We start from the raw sequence: 19731 nt of genomic DNA on the forward strand, positions 1-19731 counted from the left end.
AAAACTTTTAGCTCGGCAGCTAATTCCTCCACTGGCATGTCGTACAGACCTCTGACGACGATTTTGTACGGCTTATCCATGACGACATCATGGGTAAAGTACTCCGCCTCGTTTTCGGTCAAGTAGTCCTTGACCAGTTGATAGTGCTGCCTGGATTGCACCAGCACCTTAAATCCGTCCTGACACAGACGAATGTTGCCTAGGACTTTCCCAGACTTGATGAGTTCAACCAGCCCCGCTCGAAAGTCGATCGTTGCTGCTGATTGCCTCACATAAAAAGGAGGCAGTTTCTCCTTTCGCTGTTTCACTTCATTCTCCTTTGCTTCCGCTACCTGGTCCTCGTCAGGCAGTCCAGCGAACTTGTTGTTCTTCAATAGCTGCTCCTCGTGCGACGAAGAGTTCTCCTCCTCCTCATCCATCGGTACAGTACCGTCGCTCTTTTTCGTCTTTTTGCTGTTCGATGTCACTTCCAAAAGCACCTTCCTTTTGGAAATCCCCGGTTTTTGGCCATCAGTTGAGGCCTCAACCTTCCTTTTGGAAATTCCCACTTTTTTGCCTGCTTGAGCCGCAGGTAGGGCAATATTGCCGGCGTTTTGCGCCGGGACGCGACGAGTCATGTTGATTCAGACAACCTTCACCAACGAATGCTCGGATAACAATGGGGAAGAAATTTGGTTATTTCGAGCGTTATGCAACTCGAGAGCAATTTACAGTTCATCCTGCGGTGACCTTATTTGAACGTTAGGGTGGTTGATTGCTAAAAAATTTCTATTGCAGAAAAAAAACTTTAAAATATAACATTTAATTTAAATCTTTCTCCTTTACCTTACTCTTAAAACCCGTTGTTTTTTTACACTTGGAATTTAAAAAAAATCATTAAAAAGAGATTTAATTAACTTATTAGAATGTTATGGATTTGGTAGCCTCTAAAAAAATCATAAAAGAATAAAAAACTAACTTAATCCACCTATGTGGTTGATGCCTTCCTCACTTTTTACCAAAAATGGGTATATGAGTGATTTCATCATTTTTTTAGATCCAGATAAAAAGAACACAATGTATAACTTATGTGGTCATAACTCGAGACAGGGTTGCCAGATCTTCAATGTTTTGGACTCTTTGGAAAGGCCTTTCAATTTCCTAACCAACGATGGGTTGGATGATGGATCCGGACATAGTTTACATACATTTAAGTGAGATCCGGCTTCAAAAAAGTACATAAATATCACTTAAGTGGTCATAACTCGAGACAGGGTTCCCAGATCTTCAATATTTTGGACTCATTGGAAAGGACTTTCAATTTCCTAACCAACGATAGGTTGGATGATGGATCCGGTCATAGTTTACATACATTTAAGTGAGATCCGGCTTCAAAAAAGTACATAAATATCACTTAAGTGGTCATAACTCGAGACAGGGTTGCCAGATCTGCAATGTTTTGGACTCATTGGAAAGGCCTTTCAATTACCTAACCAATGATGGGTTGGATGATGGATCCAGACATAGTTTACATACATTTAAGTGAGATCCGGCTTCAAAAAAGTACATAAATATCACTAAAGTGGTCATAACTCGAGACAGGGTTGCCAGATCTTCAATGTCTTGGACTCATTGGAAAGGCCTTTCAATTACCTAACCAACGATGGGTCGGATGATGGATCCGGACATAGTTTACATACATTTAAGTGAGATCCGGCTTCAAAAAAGTACATAAATATCACTTAAGTGGTCATAACTCGAGACAGGGTTCCCAGATCTTCAATATTTTGGACTCATTGGAAAGGACTTTCAATTTCCTAACCAACGATAGGTTGGATGATGGATCCGGTCATAGTTTACATACATTTAAGTGAGATCCGGCTTCAAAAAAGTACATAAATATCACTTAAGTGGTCATAACTCGAGACAGGGTTGCCAGATCTGCAATGTTTTGGACTCATTGGAAAGGCCTTTCAATTACCTAACCAATGATGGGTTGGATGATGGATCCAGACATAGTTTACATACATTTAAGTGAGATCCGGCTTCAAAAAAGTACATAAATATCACTTAAGTGGTCATAACTCGAGACAGGGTTCCCAGATCTTCAATGTTTTGGACTCATTAGAAAGGCCTTTCAATTACTTAACCAACGATGGGTCGGATGATGGATCCGGACATCGTTTACATGCATATAAATGAGATCCGGATATATGTGAAAACACATTTTTATACATAACTTTTGAACTAGTTATCGAAACTTCAAACAATTCAATAGCGATGTATGGGACCATGAACCAAGTCGAATGCAACCGGTTTGATCAAAATCGGTTCAGCCAGTGCTGAGAAAACTCAGTGAGAATTTTGGTCACATACATACATACACACACACATACACACACACAGACATTTGTTCAGTTTTCGATTCTGAGTCGATATGTATACATGAAGGTGGGTCTTTGAGCTTTTAATAAAAAGTTCATGTTTAGAGCAGGATTATAGCCTTACCTCAGTGAGGAAGGCAAAACAAGCCATGAAGTCAATTATTATTAAAATCAATCTTATTATTTTATTCTCTTGAAGAAAAAGTAAACATTTTGTGTATCAAAATAAACATAACAAAAAAAATACAAAGTTCTGAATATTTTTAAAAAAAACCTTTCAAAATAGGTAACAATACCCTACACAGTGACATTATCTTATCATTTCATTCATATCCAAACTCTTTTCACTGGAAAAGCATCAAACCAAATCCAACTCCATACCAGCTGGCTACCACTTAGGGTATTGAATTTTTCAAGCTAACATCAAATTGTGTGTACAGTACAGGCAGACAGCAACGGTACACCTGGGAACCCCTCCCAAACTGTGTCATTCCTGGTGGATAGACCCCAGACTGTCTAGAGTGAAACAAATTTTAGAAGCAAAATTCGGCAGCACCGTTAAGGGATGCTGCTGCTGTTACCAAGGCAAAATCGATTCGGTCTGGTCGAGCCAGCAGGGCAGAGCTTTGGGGCGTCTGAATGTCTCACGGAAAGTCTGCCGCTTTTTTTTATGATAATATTGTGCCAAGCTGCTGCTGGTGTGAGTGAAAATGTGTGTTGCTAAATTTTTGCGCATTAATGTTTATCGCAAGGAGGAAAATCTTACGTTGACTTTCTAGGTCGGAAGCAAATAACAATGACTAGTGAATTTAACTTTTTTATGAAGATTGAGATTATCTGTTCTAAATAATTGATTGTTTTTTTGGCTTTAGTTGATGTTTTTCGGTGAGAAATGAAACAAAATTCTTCTTCGTTACGTTTCGGCCGAAACGTAACGAAGAAGAATTTTGTTTCATTTCTCACCGAAAAACATCAACTAAAGCCAAAAAACAAAAATTCTCGGTGACCAAAACTATCAAACACAAATAATTGATTGTAAAATATTTGACCCTCTTCTGTTATTTTTTTTTTCAAACTTTGCATTTTTCTTTCATTTTGTAGGTAATTTCGAGCTCATTTTGTTCTTATTCAAAAAAAATAAAAAATTACTGGACTTTTTTTTTCTACATTCGATCGCATTTATTCTGTTCAGCTTTTGATTTTTTCTTAAAAGTTTAGACCTATTCTTCAATATTTTTTACGGTATGAAAAACGCATATTTTCAAAAAAATATTGGGGATGCTAGTCAAAAACACGGCCAAAAATGAACTCTGGAAAATTTCACATTTTCAAGTATCATAAAACAAATCAAACCACCAAAACCATAATTTTTCAAAAATTTGAAGGTTTGTCTCTCTTATGCTTTTTGAAGATCAAAAAATTGTTGCTAAAATAAAACCAAATTTTAAATTTAACCCGAGCAGACGGAAATAACTTGGGAATAACATTTTTTGATATTTGAAAATACTAGGCCAATAACATTTTATGTTATTTATAACAATATTTGTTATTCGTCGTTATGATTTTTTTGTTATTGGATTGTTATTGTAATAACAGACTAATAACATTTTTAGTTATTCTTCGAACAAATCTTTGTTATTATTTTTTGTTATTTTAACAACTAATCCGATCATCCCAATAACAGTTCGAGGTATTCTTCCATAACAAAAAATGTTAATCCAAAGTTGTTTTGGCTTTCCTCCTATGTCAGACCAATAACAAATTTTGTTATGATAACATTAACTGTTATTAAACCCTTATGCAAAAATGGATTTTTCAAGACGATTCCATAACACTTTCTGTTATTTTAACAGTATTTGTTATTGAAATGACATGAATTTTGTTATTACCGCCTGCCCGGGAAGGCCGTATTTAAAAAAATAAATAACAAATCCAAGCAAACGTGTTATTACAGTTTCCAGCATGCTTTCATCGGACTGGCTGCGTTTGTGTTAGATTAGATTAGATTAGATTAGGCAACAAACTGAACATTTTACGAAATAAATAACATTAAAATACTTATAACGTGTAAACGGTGCATCTATATAACAATTTTAAAATTTCTAATGGTCATGTAGAGAAAATTCTCGTTTTTTTGGCACGTTGAAAACTCTTTTCTAATTCCGTCTAATTGGCAGATTCTCATTATTTATACATTTTTTTTAACTATTGATAGAAACATGTTCACTCACTTCCCATTAAGCTAAATATCGATGGATATGAGTTGAAAAAGTTTTTTAGGAGCGGTAACCAAACGCCAAAGTGCTGTCTCATGGAATTAGATGCTTGTTCCCTATTTGATATTTCAGAAAATTTATTTAAAACCATTTAAAAAAAATCATAGCTTCATGAGTATGGTGCATTTGCACTATAAACGTGAATATATTCCTTTGTGGTTCTCAAATTCATGAACACAATTCACGATATCGAGAATTTTTCCGTGTAAGGTGATTCAATTCAACTTTTCACCACGAATTGCAAAAATGGCTCATATGCCAAATAAAATTGGTGATTCAGGGAAAAAAGCCGATTTAGCATAGCATAGCATTGGTGTCTACCCGTAGCTGCTACTTCGTTATTGACCAGGACCCCCAAACATTGCTCCGTGGACCACAGATGAAAAGTAGGAACCAATCATCACCCCTTCGCAATTTTCAAAGGTCCCTATCGTGCTGATCAATACCGACGCCGGCCACGACCAGTGGTAAGACACGGGGAAGTGGATGGGAATGTTAGCCGATACTTGAGTGATGGGACCGCCAAATCGACTGCGTCTCCGACAAAGTATCACATGAGTTTTGAGGGGTTAGTAAGATGGGTATGAGGTCAGGATTCACTGTGGTAGGTGATGCGACCATGAGCAATTTGTTTATGGGTTGAAATTTTAAAAATCTTAGGCAGCCGGCTGCGGAAAGATACCTATCTAGGGATTTAAATATAGTATTAATTCGACCGCGATTCTCCAGAAATTCTCCGTCGGCGTGCCTTCCGATCAACGGTGATGTAGGAAGGGCTTCATTCATTAAAATTATTTTATATCATAAGCCTTAAAACATATCCGTCGACGTGCCTTCCGATCCTCGATGATATGGAAATACGACTTGCTTGTCTCAAAAAACAAAAATCGGATCGTTTCTATCGAAAACTATATAAAGAGAACAAAAATAAAACTCATCGGCCAACGAACGCGCGAACAAAAAATAAATGAAAAAAGAAGAAGAAGAAATCCAATCACCCCATGTACACAAATAGCGACACAAAAGAGACGGAAAATAACAAGAAAAAAAAACAGGACTGCGCGTCCACACAGGCACCGCACTACTGATGCCATTATTTAATTATAATGACCAATCACCCCATGCACTCGAACAGCGACATAAAAGAGACGGAAAATAACACGAAAAAAAAAAACAGGACTGCGCGTCCACACAGGCACCGCACTACTGATGCCATTATTTAATTATAATGACCAATCACCCCATGCACTCGAACAGCGACATAAAAGAGACGGAAAATAACACGAAAAAAAAAACAGGACTGCGCGTCCACACAGGCACCGCACTACTGATGCCATTATTTAATTATAATGACCAATCACCCCATGCACTCGAACAGCGACATAAAAGAGACGGAAAATAACACGAAAAAAAAAAAACAGGACTGCGCGTCCACACAGGCACCGCACTACTGATGCCATTATTTAATTATAATGACCAATCACCCCATGCACTCGAACAGCGACATAAAAGAGACGGAAAATAACACGAAAAAAAAAACAGGACTGCGCGTCCACACAGGCACCGCACTACTGATGCCATTATTTAATTATAATGACCAATCACCCCATGCACTCGAACAGCGACATAAAAGAGACGGAAAATAACAAGAAAAAAAAACAGGACTGCGCGTCCACACAGGCACCGCACTACTGATGCCATTATTTAATTATAATGACCAATCACCCCATGCACTCGAACAGCGACACAAAAGAGACGGAAAATAGCACGAAAAAACAGGACTGCGCGTCCACACAGGCACCGCACTACTGATGCCATTATTTAATTATAATGACCAATCACCCCATGCACTCGAACAGCGACATAAAAGAGACGGAAAATAACACGAAAAAAAAAACAGGACTGCGCGTCCACACAGGCACCGCACTACTGATGCCATTATTTAATTATAATGACCAATCACCCCATGCACTCGAACAGCGACATAAAAGAGACGGAAAATAACAAGAAAAAACAGGACTGCGCGTCCACACAGGCACCGCACTACTGATGCCATTATTTAATTATAATGACCAATCACCCCATGCACTCGAACAGCGACATAAAAGAGACGGAAAATAACAAGAAAAAAAAACAGGACTGCGCGTCCACACAGGCACCGCACTACTGATGCCATTATTTAATTATAATGACCAATCACCCCATGCACTCGAACAGCGACATAAAAGAGACGGAAAATAACACGAAAAAAAAAACAGGACTGCGCGTCCACACAGGCACCGCACTACTGATGCCATTATTTAATTATAATGACCAATCACCCCATGCACTCGAACAGCGACACAAAAGAGACGGAAAATAGCACGAAAAAAAAAACAGGACTGCGCGTCCACACAGGCACCGCACTACTGATGCCATTATTTAATTATAATGACCAATCACCCCATGCACTCGAACAGCGACATAAAAGAGACGGAAAATAACAAGAAAAAAAAACAGGACTGCGCGTCCACACAGGCACCGCACTACTGATGCCATTATTTAATTATAATGACCAATCACCCCATGCACTCGAACAGCGACACAAAAGAGACGGAAAATAGCACGAAAAAACAGGACTGCGCGTCCACACAGGCACCGCACTACTGATGCCATTATTTAATTATAATGACCAATCACCCCATGCACTCGAACAGCGACATAAAAGAGACGGAAAATAACACGAAAAAAAAAAAACAGGACTGCGCGTCCACACAGGCACCGCACTACTGATGCCATTATTTAATTATAATGACCAATCACCCCATGCACTCGAACAGCGACATAAAAGAGACGGAAAATAACACGAAAAAAAAACAGGACTGCGCGTCCACACAGGCACCGCACTACTGATGCCATTATTTAATTATAATGACCAATCACCCCATGCACTCGAACAGCGACATAAAAGAGACGGAAAATAACACGAAAAAAAAAACAGGACTGCGCGTCCACACAGGCACCGCACTACTGATGCCATTATTTAATTATAATGACCAATCACCCCATGCACTCGAACAGCGACATAAAAGAGACGGAAAATAACAAGAAAAAAAAACAGGACTGCGCGTCCACACAGGCACCGCACTACTGATGCCATTATTTAATTATAATGACCAATCACCCCATGCACTCGAACAGCGACATAAAAGAGACGGAAAATAACAAGAAAAAAAAACAGGACTGCGCGTCCACACAGGCACCGCACTACTGATGCCATTATTTAATTATAATGACCAATCACCCCATGCACTCGAACAGCGACATAAAAGAGACGGAAAATAACACGAAAAAAAAAACAGGACTGCGCGTCCACACAGGCACCGCACTACTGATGCCATTATTTAATTATAATGACCAATCACCCCATGCACTCGAACAGCGACACAAAAGAGACGGAAAATAGCACGAAAAAAAAAACAGGACTGCGCGTCCACACAGGCACCGCACTACTGATGCCATTATTTAATTATAATGACCAATCACCCCATGCACTCGAACAGCGACATAAAAGAGACGGAAAATAACAAGAAAAAAAAACAGGACTGCGCGTCCACACAGGCACCGCACTACTGATGCCATTATTTAATTATAATGACCAATCACCCCATGCACTCGAACAGCGACACAAAAGAGACGGAAAATAGCACGAAAAAAAAAACAGGACTGCGCGTCCACACAGGCACCGCACTACTGATGCCATTATTTAATTATAATGACCAATCACCCCATGCACTCGAACAGCGACATAAAAGAGACGGAAAATAACAAGAAAAAAAAACAGGACTGCGCGTCCACACAGGCACCGCACTACTGATGCCATTATTTAATTATAATGACCAATCACCCCATGCACTCGAACAGCGACACAAAAGAGACGGAAAATAGCACGAAAAAACAGGACTGCGCGTCCACACAGGCACCGCACTACTGATGCCATTATTTAATTATAATGACCAATCACCCCATGCACTCGAACAGCGACATAAAAGAGACGGAAAATAACACGAAAAAAAAAAAACAGGACTGCGCGTCCACACAGGCACCGCACTACTGATGCCATTATTTAATTATAATGACCAATCACCCCATGCACTCGAACAGCGACATAAAAGAGACGGAAAATAACACGAAAAAAAAACAGGACTGCGCGTCCACACAGGCACCGCACTACTGATGCCATTATTTAATTATAATGACCAATCACCCCATGCACTCGAACAGCGACATAAAAGAGACGGAAAATAACACGAAAAAAAAAACAGGACTGCGCGTCCACACAGGCACCGCACTACTGATCCATTGGTGATTCAGGGAAAAAAGCCGATTTTTGAATAAACTTTTTTTTTTCTCAAAAAAACATTTCTCAGAAAAGTAGACAAAAATGTTGCCACCGAGTTACGATCTCCTGAAAAAAAGTTAATTTATTGTAAAATCATATCTACAATTTTTATATGGTGCATTCAAATAAAAAAAACACCGTTTTTCAATCTTTAAAAGCAGCGTGGACCATAGTATTTTTTTGTGAAAAAAAAAATATCTTTAAAAAGTCGCCAATTTTGTTCCATTATCGAATTTAAGGGCGTCCAATTTTCCCGGGAAACGGGAAAGATATCCCGGAGATTCCCGGGATCCCGAGAAATTTTTGAAGCAGTCATAAAATCTTTGTTTAAAATGGTAGTTTATGCAACAAGTTGCAAAAAGAGGATTTTTTCAGCTTGAGTCGTACATTTATTCAACGAGGTTCACTGAGTTGGATAAATACGAAGAGTGCTGAAAAAATCAAGTTTTGCAACGAGTTCCATACAACATTTCTTTGCAATTCCGAAAAACACCCATTGAGTGAAATTTTAAGCAAAATTTTCATGTATTTTGTCAATAAATCGTTTAAATCTAAAAAATGTTGAAATGTGTTGCTTTTCAAAACAAGTGCTGAAAAGTTCAACTTTTCAGCACCCATTTCATTGCTGAAAAGTAGAACTTTTCAGCATTTATTTTGAAAAGTGTTGCTAGTCGATTCCGTTATTTTTGGTACAGAAATGTAGGCTTTTTCGTCGATCAAGAATGACAGGAAAAGTAAGTTATTTCACGACGGAATTGCAAAAAAATGTTTTAATTATTTATTTATACTGCAAAAGCTTTGAAAATGTCTAAAACAACAAGAAATAAAATTATACCTGACAATGTAACACTTTGGATAAGTTTAGAATTTTATGTTTTACATATTTTAGAAATTAGCTTAAAGTCACTATCGTCAACTGGGGATATTCGGGACTGCAGTCTGAATAGGTGCAGGAGATTTTGAGCAATACATTTGGAAATCGGTGTACTAATTGTTTTGTTCTGTTCTGTAACCGAAATCAATCAAAACAATCAGAACATTATTCAAAAAAAAAATTAGCTTAAATTGCTGTCTTAATTCGTTACTTTTGTCCTGATTGTCTCCAGATGCCGGATTTTGATGAAAAGTTATTTTTTGAATATAATACTTTTTTCAAGCTTAAAGTCACAAATCCTATACGTGAATATAATACTAAATCTTTTTTAAACAAGTAAAATTTACTAGAAAATATTTAAGGCGCGAAGCCTTTTGCGGATCTATAAACTAAAATTTTAACCATTTTCCCTAATAAGTCAATTTAATGCCGAATACAAAAAAAATATTGCTTTTAAATTCTTGTCGATTACTAAGTATTCAACTATTGATCTATTTCCACAACCAAATCTGAATTTCTTGACCAAAATTTGATTTGCTGTTAATTTCGGGAATTTCCGGGACTGAATATTTAAAAAATCCCGGGATTCGGGAATTCCCAGGATGGACGCACTACCAAACTTTCTCTAAATAGTCCTCATCAGTTTTCGAAAGAAAAAAAAAAATGAATTCGTGAAGAATTGTCCCCAAGTTTACACGAAAGTCTAGTGTTCCACTTCGAACCTCATCAAAAATAGATGAACCTCAACCGATCGGCAAAGTTTCGTCCTAATTGAAGCACACACATCTCCGAGAGTATTGATTACATCTGAACTTTGCTCAAACCGACGTCATCTCATCATACAAAATTCTTCTTTCATTGGATGCAGAAAGCAATTTCTTCAGCTATCGATTGCGACTCAATTCTAATAAAGAAAACGAGATGGAAAGCACGATAACGGTATCGTCGCTGTAGCAGAATAGTGGCGAAGGATTACGTTTTGTGGGCCAACATTTAAAGCAAAAACCGAAGAGTCATTCTTTGAGTAACGTCCATAGTTGCTGATCATAGACAAAAAGACTAAGAATGCACGCTAGAAAATGAAGATTTAAGGCAACATTTTAAACTTACTTGTCTGTGCTAAGCCTTTACTAGGTCGTTCATGAAAGTAGTCCTTTCCTAGCGCAAAGGAGGTTCCTCGACAAGAAGACAATGCGAGCCTTCGGTCGAGTTGTTTTTTTCATTGTTGGCGGAAGCTTATGGAAAAACCGGAAAGGAAGACGGCCCCCACCGAATGGGTTCTGCTGAAAGCAACGAGATCGAGCTTACATCAGACGAAAATGCCATAAACTGGCGTTCTTTATTGCGGACGACTCTTCGCCATCGTCGTCGTTTTATTGTCGGTCGTGGAATCGGGCTTTGAATGCGTTTTTTCCGAGTGCGCATGCGGCGAAATTTCCTCAAACACGAGAGAAGCTTTCTGGGTGTTTGTGCAGTGGGAAGCTTTCGGTGATAGCGATTGTGTTCGCAGTGGTATTAGTGAGGATGCCAAAGCGATGATCTGGAGCTGATTGTGGAATGACCTGTCAAGCTCGAGATAAGTCAAGCCGAAAACGTCCTTCGATAAATCATTATCACTTTGGTAAATGGATTTGTTTTGTGTCAACTCATTAATCGTAATTTTATTTAAAAAATAACTAAATTTGTCTCAAATTTTGACAATTTCAGTAAATATAAAATACTCACAAACTAATTGACTGTAAACTCGCTTCCTTCTTTCGGTCGCGTTTATCGTCAGCTCTGTCGGGAGCGTAAAATTCCACGGAAAGCTTTCGATTTTCCGGACTTTTAACACCAACACCACTACCAACTGCTTCTCGTTTGGGGTTGCGTCTGTATGGGTGTCAACTGAGTCGTTTTTCGAACTTGTTTCAATTGTGACATTTATGTTGGTCGCTTGCGTGGTAACAGTGATACCACGTTTTTAAAACAGGTATTATTTTGATGTTCTAACCGTGGGAAATATTATCAGACTGAATTTTATATGGTAGATTCAAATTCAATACAAAAATAGAAATAATTTTAAAAAAACAAATACATATTTAATAAAGTATCAAAAACCACGTATCAAAACAGGAAATGAAACAATACAAAATTAAAATAGTAAGTTGGTAAAAACAACATAAACTTTTTAGAAGCAAATCAGGTTAAAAGGAAGCATATAAATTGGACATGGAAATGGAATTAGACAAATAAAAAATAAATGTTCAAAATTCTGAAAAGGAAATAGTGTTTTTAAATGCACTATACAGCACTAGTTGCCACAATATCTAAGTATTGACTGATTTTTTTTTTTTGCAAAAACAATTTTTTTGCGGTGCTGTTCATCAGAATTTCATAAAAATCCAAAACATTTTTGAACAAGCCCAAACATGCTAAATATGATTATTTACGCAGAAGAATGCATTTTAAATTGTTTTTTTCTTCTGAAAAATCAGACCAGTTTTGAAGAGGGGAGGGGCGACATAAACTTTTTAAAATATTTACAACGTCCAAAATAAACAAAAAGAATAAATGAAATTTTTGAAAAAAAAAATCTTTCACAACTTTTTTCAAAAAATGTACATAGGCTTTAAGCTTTAGATCAGGGGTGCCCAACCTTTTGGCCCTGCGGGCCAGATCTAATTTTTCTGAAACAGTGTTGGGCCGGAACTAATATTTAATAAAAGTTGAAAAAATAAACAATTTTTTTATGATTGGGTTCTATTAAAGTATAAATAAAAGAACTAGTGTTGTAAATAAGATTCATATATTTATCTCGATTCATTTTAATTTTTGTTTGTTTGAAATTGTATAATTATTGTTTTTGACGATTGCAATTAAATATCTGGATATATTTTTTTTATGTAAAAAATCATTCAAATTTCAATGGTCGCTAAAAATTTTTAAAGTTTAATTTCTTCAACACTACAATATGAAAAAAATTAATGAGACATAATACAATTTATTCAAACGAAATTGGTATTCGAATATCCGTTACAAAAAAAACAATATTTGCGTTGTTGTGCACCTTAATTCAAATATTTCAAAAATATTTTAATATGATTTTTAACAGCCACAACATTTAAAAATTGTATTAAAATATATATTGAATCATTTTAAATCGTTAATCGTTAATGATAAATATATTTTTTGCTCCCTGATTTTTTGACTCATTTGAATTTATAAAGAAAATGAAAAAAATGAAAAATATTTTTTAAATATTTGCAGCGATCTATTTTCAGTATGAATAATTTGCTTTTTTAAGCTTTTTTCAAACTGAAAAGTTGTACTGGAAAAATACATTAGTTTAAGCTTTCTTACTTACTTTATCAGCAACAGGTCTATCGACCCAACGCTGAACTAATCGAAGATTTCCAGGATGCTCGATCTTGGGCCGCTCGTCTCCAGTCGCCTACAATATTGGCCGCTCTTGTATCTTGCATCAATGCATCAATTTTTGCTTACTTATTTATTTAAAAAAAAAATAGAACATTGAAAAACAAACTTCAATTTGAAGAGAACACAGTTAATACTAAAGAAATTTAAATTTAGTGTCTTTCTGAACATTTTTAGACAACAAAACCAAATTTGACAACATTTGTCAAATTTGTATGGAAACTTGTATGGGCAATTCAAGCCTCTCTACGTAATCGGCTGATTTCGACCATTTTATTTTTTGTATTTTTTGATTTGGCCCAAACTTTGTGGGGGCCTTCCCTATGACCAAATAAGCCATTTTGTGTCATTGGTTCACCCATACTAGTCTCCATAAAATTTTGGCAGCTGTTCATACAAAAATGGTACGTAATGATTCTAAAATCTGTAACTATTGAAGGAATATTCTGACCAGCTTGGTGTCTTCGGCAAAGTTGTAGGTATGAATAAGGAATATTCAGAAAAAAATCGATAATATAATTATCTTGTTAACACTATAACTCAATTTCCCAAAATTGTTATTTTTTTTTATTTTTTAGGTTTTTTAAATACGTTTTAGAGGACAAAAACCGGCAACTTTTGGACACTATTTTGAAAAATCGAAAAAACTGTAAACATTTCACTGAAGAGCAATTCCATGTCAAATAGGGAATCGGTTGTACCCGACCCTCTCCGATTTCAATGAAACTTTGTAGACATGTTATCCTAGGCATATATAAGCCATTTTTGTGTATATAGAGCCAGTAACATTCGATAATGAGATTTGAGAAGGGCGTACGTGTTTTCAATATTTTTTGTATTTCGTAATTTAAATATTGCGGTATCTCGAAACCGTTGCATCGTATCAAAAAGTGGTCAAAGACCAACTTGTAGGAAATTTGACGGGCTTTCTGAAAAAAATACACTGAAAGAAAAAAACACTCCACTTTTATGAGATTTTTTTGATTTTTTAGTTTAAAAGTTAAATTTGAAGGTGAGTTTACGATTTTTTTTCGCTCAAAATTTTTGTGAAAATAGCCCAAGATGTTACAAAAAAACTCACGAAAAATGCAGGATGGACAACTCACCTAAAAAAATACAAAAATCATTTACTGAAACTGTTTTTTTGAAAAGTGATCTAAACGTCAAAATTTTCAAAAGCCGAATACGGGAATCGATTCTCCAGACAATTTTACATAAAAGTTTCCGTATTGACCATTGTCCTAAGTCCAATCCTTATAAAGTTACAGCGGTTTTAAAAATAAAAATGTTGAAAAAAAAAATGGTTTTTTTATGGTTTTTGGCAATTTCTATATGGCGGACTTGATTTTTTTTCAACATTTTTATTTTTAAAACCGCTGTAACTTCACAAGGATTGGACTTAGGACAACGTTTAGAGCACTTTTCAAAAAAACAGTTTCAGTAAATGATTTTTGTATTTTTTTAGGTGAGTTGCTCCATCCTGCATTTTTCGTGAGACTTTTTGTAACATCTTAGGCTATTTTTTCAAAAAAATTGAGCGAAAAAAAATCGTGGGCTCACCTTCAAATTTAACTTTTGAACTTAAAAATCAAAAAATCTCATAAATGGGGAGTTTTTTTTCTTCAGTGTATTTTTTTCGGAAAGCCCGTCAAATTTCCTACAAGTTGGTCTTTGACCACTTTTTGATACGATGCAACGGCTTCGAGATACAGCAATATTTAAATTACGAAATACAAAAATATTGAAAACACGTACGCCATTCTCAAATGTCATTATCGAGTGTTTTGGGCTGGAATTGCTCTGAAAATCAAACTTTTGGTGGCTATATCTTGGAAAACGGGGCACTTTATTTTAAATTCCTTCTCGTAGGTACTTTTCATTTTCAAATTCAATTTTACGTAAAAATAAGATAAAAAATAATGGTGCTTGAAATTTTGATTTTCCCAGAAAAACCATTTTTATAAGAATTCGGCGGGAATTTTTTATCATACTTCACAATGGCTCAAAAGTTGCGAGTTTTTGTCTTTTAAAACATATAAAAAATGCGGATTTTGGAAAATTGAGTTCTTGTGAAAAAAAGTGAATTAAAAAATCGGCAATTTTTTTCCCGTGTACCTATTTTTATGAATCATCAATACCTACAACTTTGATAAGAAAATTTCTTTAAACGTAAATTAAAAACGAGGCTGATTTCAGGCAGAATTGTCTATTTGAGCTCAATGGTTTCTAATTAATAAAAACAAATGTAAATTGTAAATTTCTGGTATAAATTGCGCTTTTTATGTATTGAAAACCCAAATCAACAGAAACTGACCAAAACACTGAGGATCCCTGTACTTCTTCACGGCCACACTCACGTGAGAGATCCTTGTCCGATGCTGCTCGATGTCAAGAACCGAAACATGTTGCTGAATTTTTATGCTCACGTATTTTCTCTCTCCAGTTGTATGGCCGATGTTTTCCCTGTATTGGTGTGCGAGAGTCACCAAATGCTCCCGTGCTTTGGCTCGTGGCCGTGTCCCCGTCAGTCAGTCTTCGTCGTGCCTCGTGGATATCAACGCGCTTTTCCCGTGAAAATCGTCACCGTGTGTTTGAAGCTTCTCTAGCCAAGCTCTCTAGCAAGTTGATTTTTTTTTTCTCGAGAGGTCTTCTGTAGTGAAAAGGCGAATCGTGAAATTTAACTTCATCCCCCAAAATTGGAGTAGTTTGCACGTGATTTTCACGTGATAGCAAAAAAAAAAAGTTTCCAAGTCGCGTCGTAATTCGGGATTCGATTAGCTTTCGAAATTTTCTCGCGTGTGACAGGTGAATGGACAGCGAGCGGAGCTAGCCTTAAAAACCCCACCCACCACCACGTGTGTAAGTTCAGGTTGTGCTTGTGTGTTGGTGTGTGTGTGCACACGTTAATTTTCCTTGAAAGGGACAAAGCTCAATGTAGGAGGAGGGGTGGGGTGGGGTTGTCTCCACGAAGAGAGAGTGCGACCAAGCGAGGGGGAAAATTGATTTTTTGTTTGCCTTTGCCCATTGCATCAGCCATCCCATCCCTGGCCGAACTTCCCTTGAATATTTTGGATCAGGCTTTGGAAAATGGGATGGAAACTCTCGCGGGGTACATCAGGCTTTTTGGTGGGGTAGAGCTGGAGGGGATTTTTTGATGGTCGAAAAGGGATAAAGTAGTACGTTGTTGGGACAGAGGATGGATTTTCTCCGGTAGGAAGATCATAAATTAAGAAAAAGGTATAGCTTCTTGAGGTAGGAACATGTGGTAGTACATTAAGATGAAAGATCTGTGAAAGTTCAATTCAATCGGAAAATAGCTAGAAATTTCTAGACAGATATTCAATGAGCAATTCTCTACCAAAACCGGAAATGGATTTTATTTGTATTTTTTGATTTGGCTCAAACTTTGTGGGGGCCTTCCCTATGACCAAAGAAGCCATTTTGCATCATTAGTTTGTCCATATAAATTTCCATACAAATTTGGCAGCTGTTCATACAAAAATGGTACGTAAATATTCGAAAATCTGTAACTTTTGAAGGAATTTTTTGATCAATTTGGTGTTTTCGGCAAAGTTGTAGGTATTGTTAAGGACTATTTAGAAAAAAATAGGTACACGGAAAAAAAAATTTCCCGATTTTTTTATTAACTTTTTTTTCACAAAAACTCAAATTCCCAAAATACGTATTTTTTGATTTTCGAGATTTTTTGATATGTTTTAGGGGACAAAAATCCGCAACTTTTGAGCTATAGAGAAACATGGTCAAAAAATCTGCCGCCGAGTTATGATTTTTTGAAAAACTGGTGATTTTTGGAAAAAATCGAAATTTCATACATAAAATTTTTTTGACCTCATTTTTTTATGCAAAATTGAATTTGCAATCGAAAATTACTTTACAGATTTTTTGATAAAGGGCCCCGTTTTCAAGATATAGCCACCGAAAGTTTGATTTCAGCGAAATATTTGCAGTTTTTCGATTTTTAAAAATAGTGACCATGAGTGACCATTTCTAAAAATATATTTTTTTTAAAGTTCAGAAAATTTGCTATAAAATTGTCTAAGAAACATCGAAGATTGGACCTCTGGTTGCTGAGATACAGCGGCTTAAAGAAAAAGAAACACGAAAATTGAAGTTTTCTAAGTCTCACCCAAACAGCCCACGATTTTCTAATGACGATATCTCAGCAACTAATGGTTCAATTTTCAATGTTAATACATGAAACATTCGTGAAATTTTCCGATCTCTTCGAAAAAAATATTTTGAAAATTTTTAAATCAAGACTAACATTTCAAATGGACATAATATTCAATGTTTGGCCCTTTTAAAATGTTAGTCTTGATTTAATTTTTTTCAAAATATTTTTTTCGAAAAGATCGAAAAATTTCACGAATGTTTCATGTATTAACATTGAAAATTGAACCATTAGTTGCTGAGATATCGTCATTAGAAAATCGTGGGCTGTTTGGGTGAGACTTAGAAAACTTCAATTTTCGTGTTTCTTTTTCTTTTAGCCGCTGTATCTCAACAACCAGAGGTCCAATCTTCGATGTCTCTTAGACAATTTTATAGCAAATTTTCTGAACTTTTCAAAAAAAATATTTTTAGAAATGGTCACTCATGGTCACTATTTTTAAAAATCGAAAAACTGCAAATATTTCGCTGAAATCAAACTTTCGGTGGCTATATCTTGAAAACGGGGCCCTTTATCAAAAAATCTGTAAAGTAATTTTCGATTGCAAATTCAATTTTGCATAAAAAAATGAGGTCAAAAAAATTTTATGAGTGAAATTTCGATTTTTTCCAAAAATCACCAGTTTTTCAAAAAATCATAACTCGGCGGCAGATTTTTTGACCATGTTTCTCTATAGCTCAAAAGTTGCGGATTTTTGTCCCCTAAAACATATCAAAAAATCTCGAAAATAAAAAAATACGTATTTTGGGAATTTGAGTTTTTGTGAAAAAAAAGTTAATAAAAAAATCGGGAATTTTTTTTCCGTGTACCTATTTTTTTCTAAATAGTCCTTAACAATACCTACAACTTTGCCGAAGACACCAAATTGATCAAAAAATTCCTTCAAAAGTTACAGATTTTCGAATATTTACGTACCATTTTTGTATGAACAGCTGCCAAATTTGTATGGAAATTTATATGGACAAACTAATGATGCAAAATGGCTTCTTTAGTCATAGGGAAGGCCCCCACAAAGTTTGAGCCAAATCAAAAAATACAAAAAATAAAAATGGTCGAAATCGGCCGGTTTTGTAGAGAATTGCTCCAATAAAAAAAATAAAATAATTTATAATATATTTTTCAAGAGTTTCTGAACGGTTTATCATTCAAATTTATTTTTTCAGTGTAAACAATATAAATGGATTAATAAAATTTTAAAGAATAATTTTAAATGTATTTCGTCCAGTGTACGAGTTTTTTTCCAATGAAAATTTCTATTTCTCGAAATTTGTGTTTGGCCCCAAATTTCTGAACGATTTCAAAGGGTGAAATAACATTTGTATTTGTAATACATAACGGATCACAGGTCGAAAGAAAAAAGGTCGAATTAACCTTTTGTTCGTTCGTTCCACTTTATTTTTACTTCCTCCCAGACATCAGGTCGGAAATGTGCTTTCTGTTTAAAATTTCAAATATTAGGCTCTTGTAAGATAGAGTAAGGGGTGAGGGTGTGTGACTATCAAGATAAAATTAAAAAAAAAAAAAAAAATTTAAGTCAGACTATATGAAATTATTCTGACAACTGCTCACTTTCGACGACTTTTTGACATTTCAATTTTTCGACTTTTCGACCTTTGTCGCACATTCAAAAAGGCAATATCTTTGCAAGCACAGATTGTAAATATTTAGATTTGTGAAATCTGGGTCATTGCTTACGTTTTACCCTAAAATTGATAAATACGAATTTTCTTTTGTTCGTCCTCAGATAAAAAAAATTAGCTGTCCAAAAATATTGAAATAACAGTATAATAAAATCCATACAATCATTTCAAAAAAACTTATGACAAAAATATTTAATTCCCTGAAAGTTCTGCCCTAGTGTAACATATAATCAAAATTATTAAAATATATTCAAAATTTACCCAAATATAATAGGAAGCATAACAAGGTTAAACCCAAATTTCAAATTCAACTAAACTTAAAAAATAAAAAAAGTATCACAAATGGCCCAAAACTGTAAAATTTGTAACCTGCTTCAAAGTGGCACATTTGAATAAAAAGGGAAATATAAAACGTCATACTATGTATTCTGTATAGTTTACAAATGTTTGTACAAGTAAAATTTTCTATTTTTCAAAATTTAAAAAAAAATAAGAATGAGAAAATCGATGACGGTTCGGTTCTCCTACATATTGCATGCAATGTTTGGGTTGTATGCAAGAGCGACGAACCGCACTAATGGTACGTTC

The 19731-nt window shown here is 35.6% G+C and overlaps 1 protein-coding gene across 14 annotated transcripts in view; it reads left to right on the plus strand.

The window, feature by feature from the left end:
* The window catches only part of LOC120418138 (endophilin-A), a 141119-nt gene that overhangs the window by 52442 nt on the left and 68946 nt on the right, over nucleotides 1–19731 (plus strand). For 5 of the 14 annotated variants that reach the window (XM_052708792.1, XM_052708799.1, XM_052708797.1 and 2 more), the window contains exon 1: nucleotides 15838–16170. The exons of 2 other annotated variants lie outside the window; for them this stretch is intronic. The gene's annotated coding sequence lies outside the window, so the exon portion shown is untranslated. Of the gene's footprint in view, nucleotides 1–15836; nucleotides 16171–19731 lie in introns of those variants that run through there. 7 more of the 14 variants (XM_052708800.1, XM_052708803.1, XM_052708806.1 and 4 more) reach the window with 4 other exon arrangements.

This window comes from Culex pipiens, chromosome 2 (assembly GCF_016801865.2).
Source record: "Culex pipiens pallens isolate TS chromosome 2, TS_CPP_V2, whole genome shotgun sequence".
Lineage (NCBI taxonomy): Eukaryota > Metazoa > Arthropoda > Insecta > Diptera > Culicidae > Culex > Culex pipiens.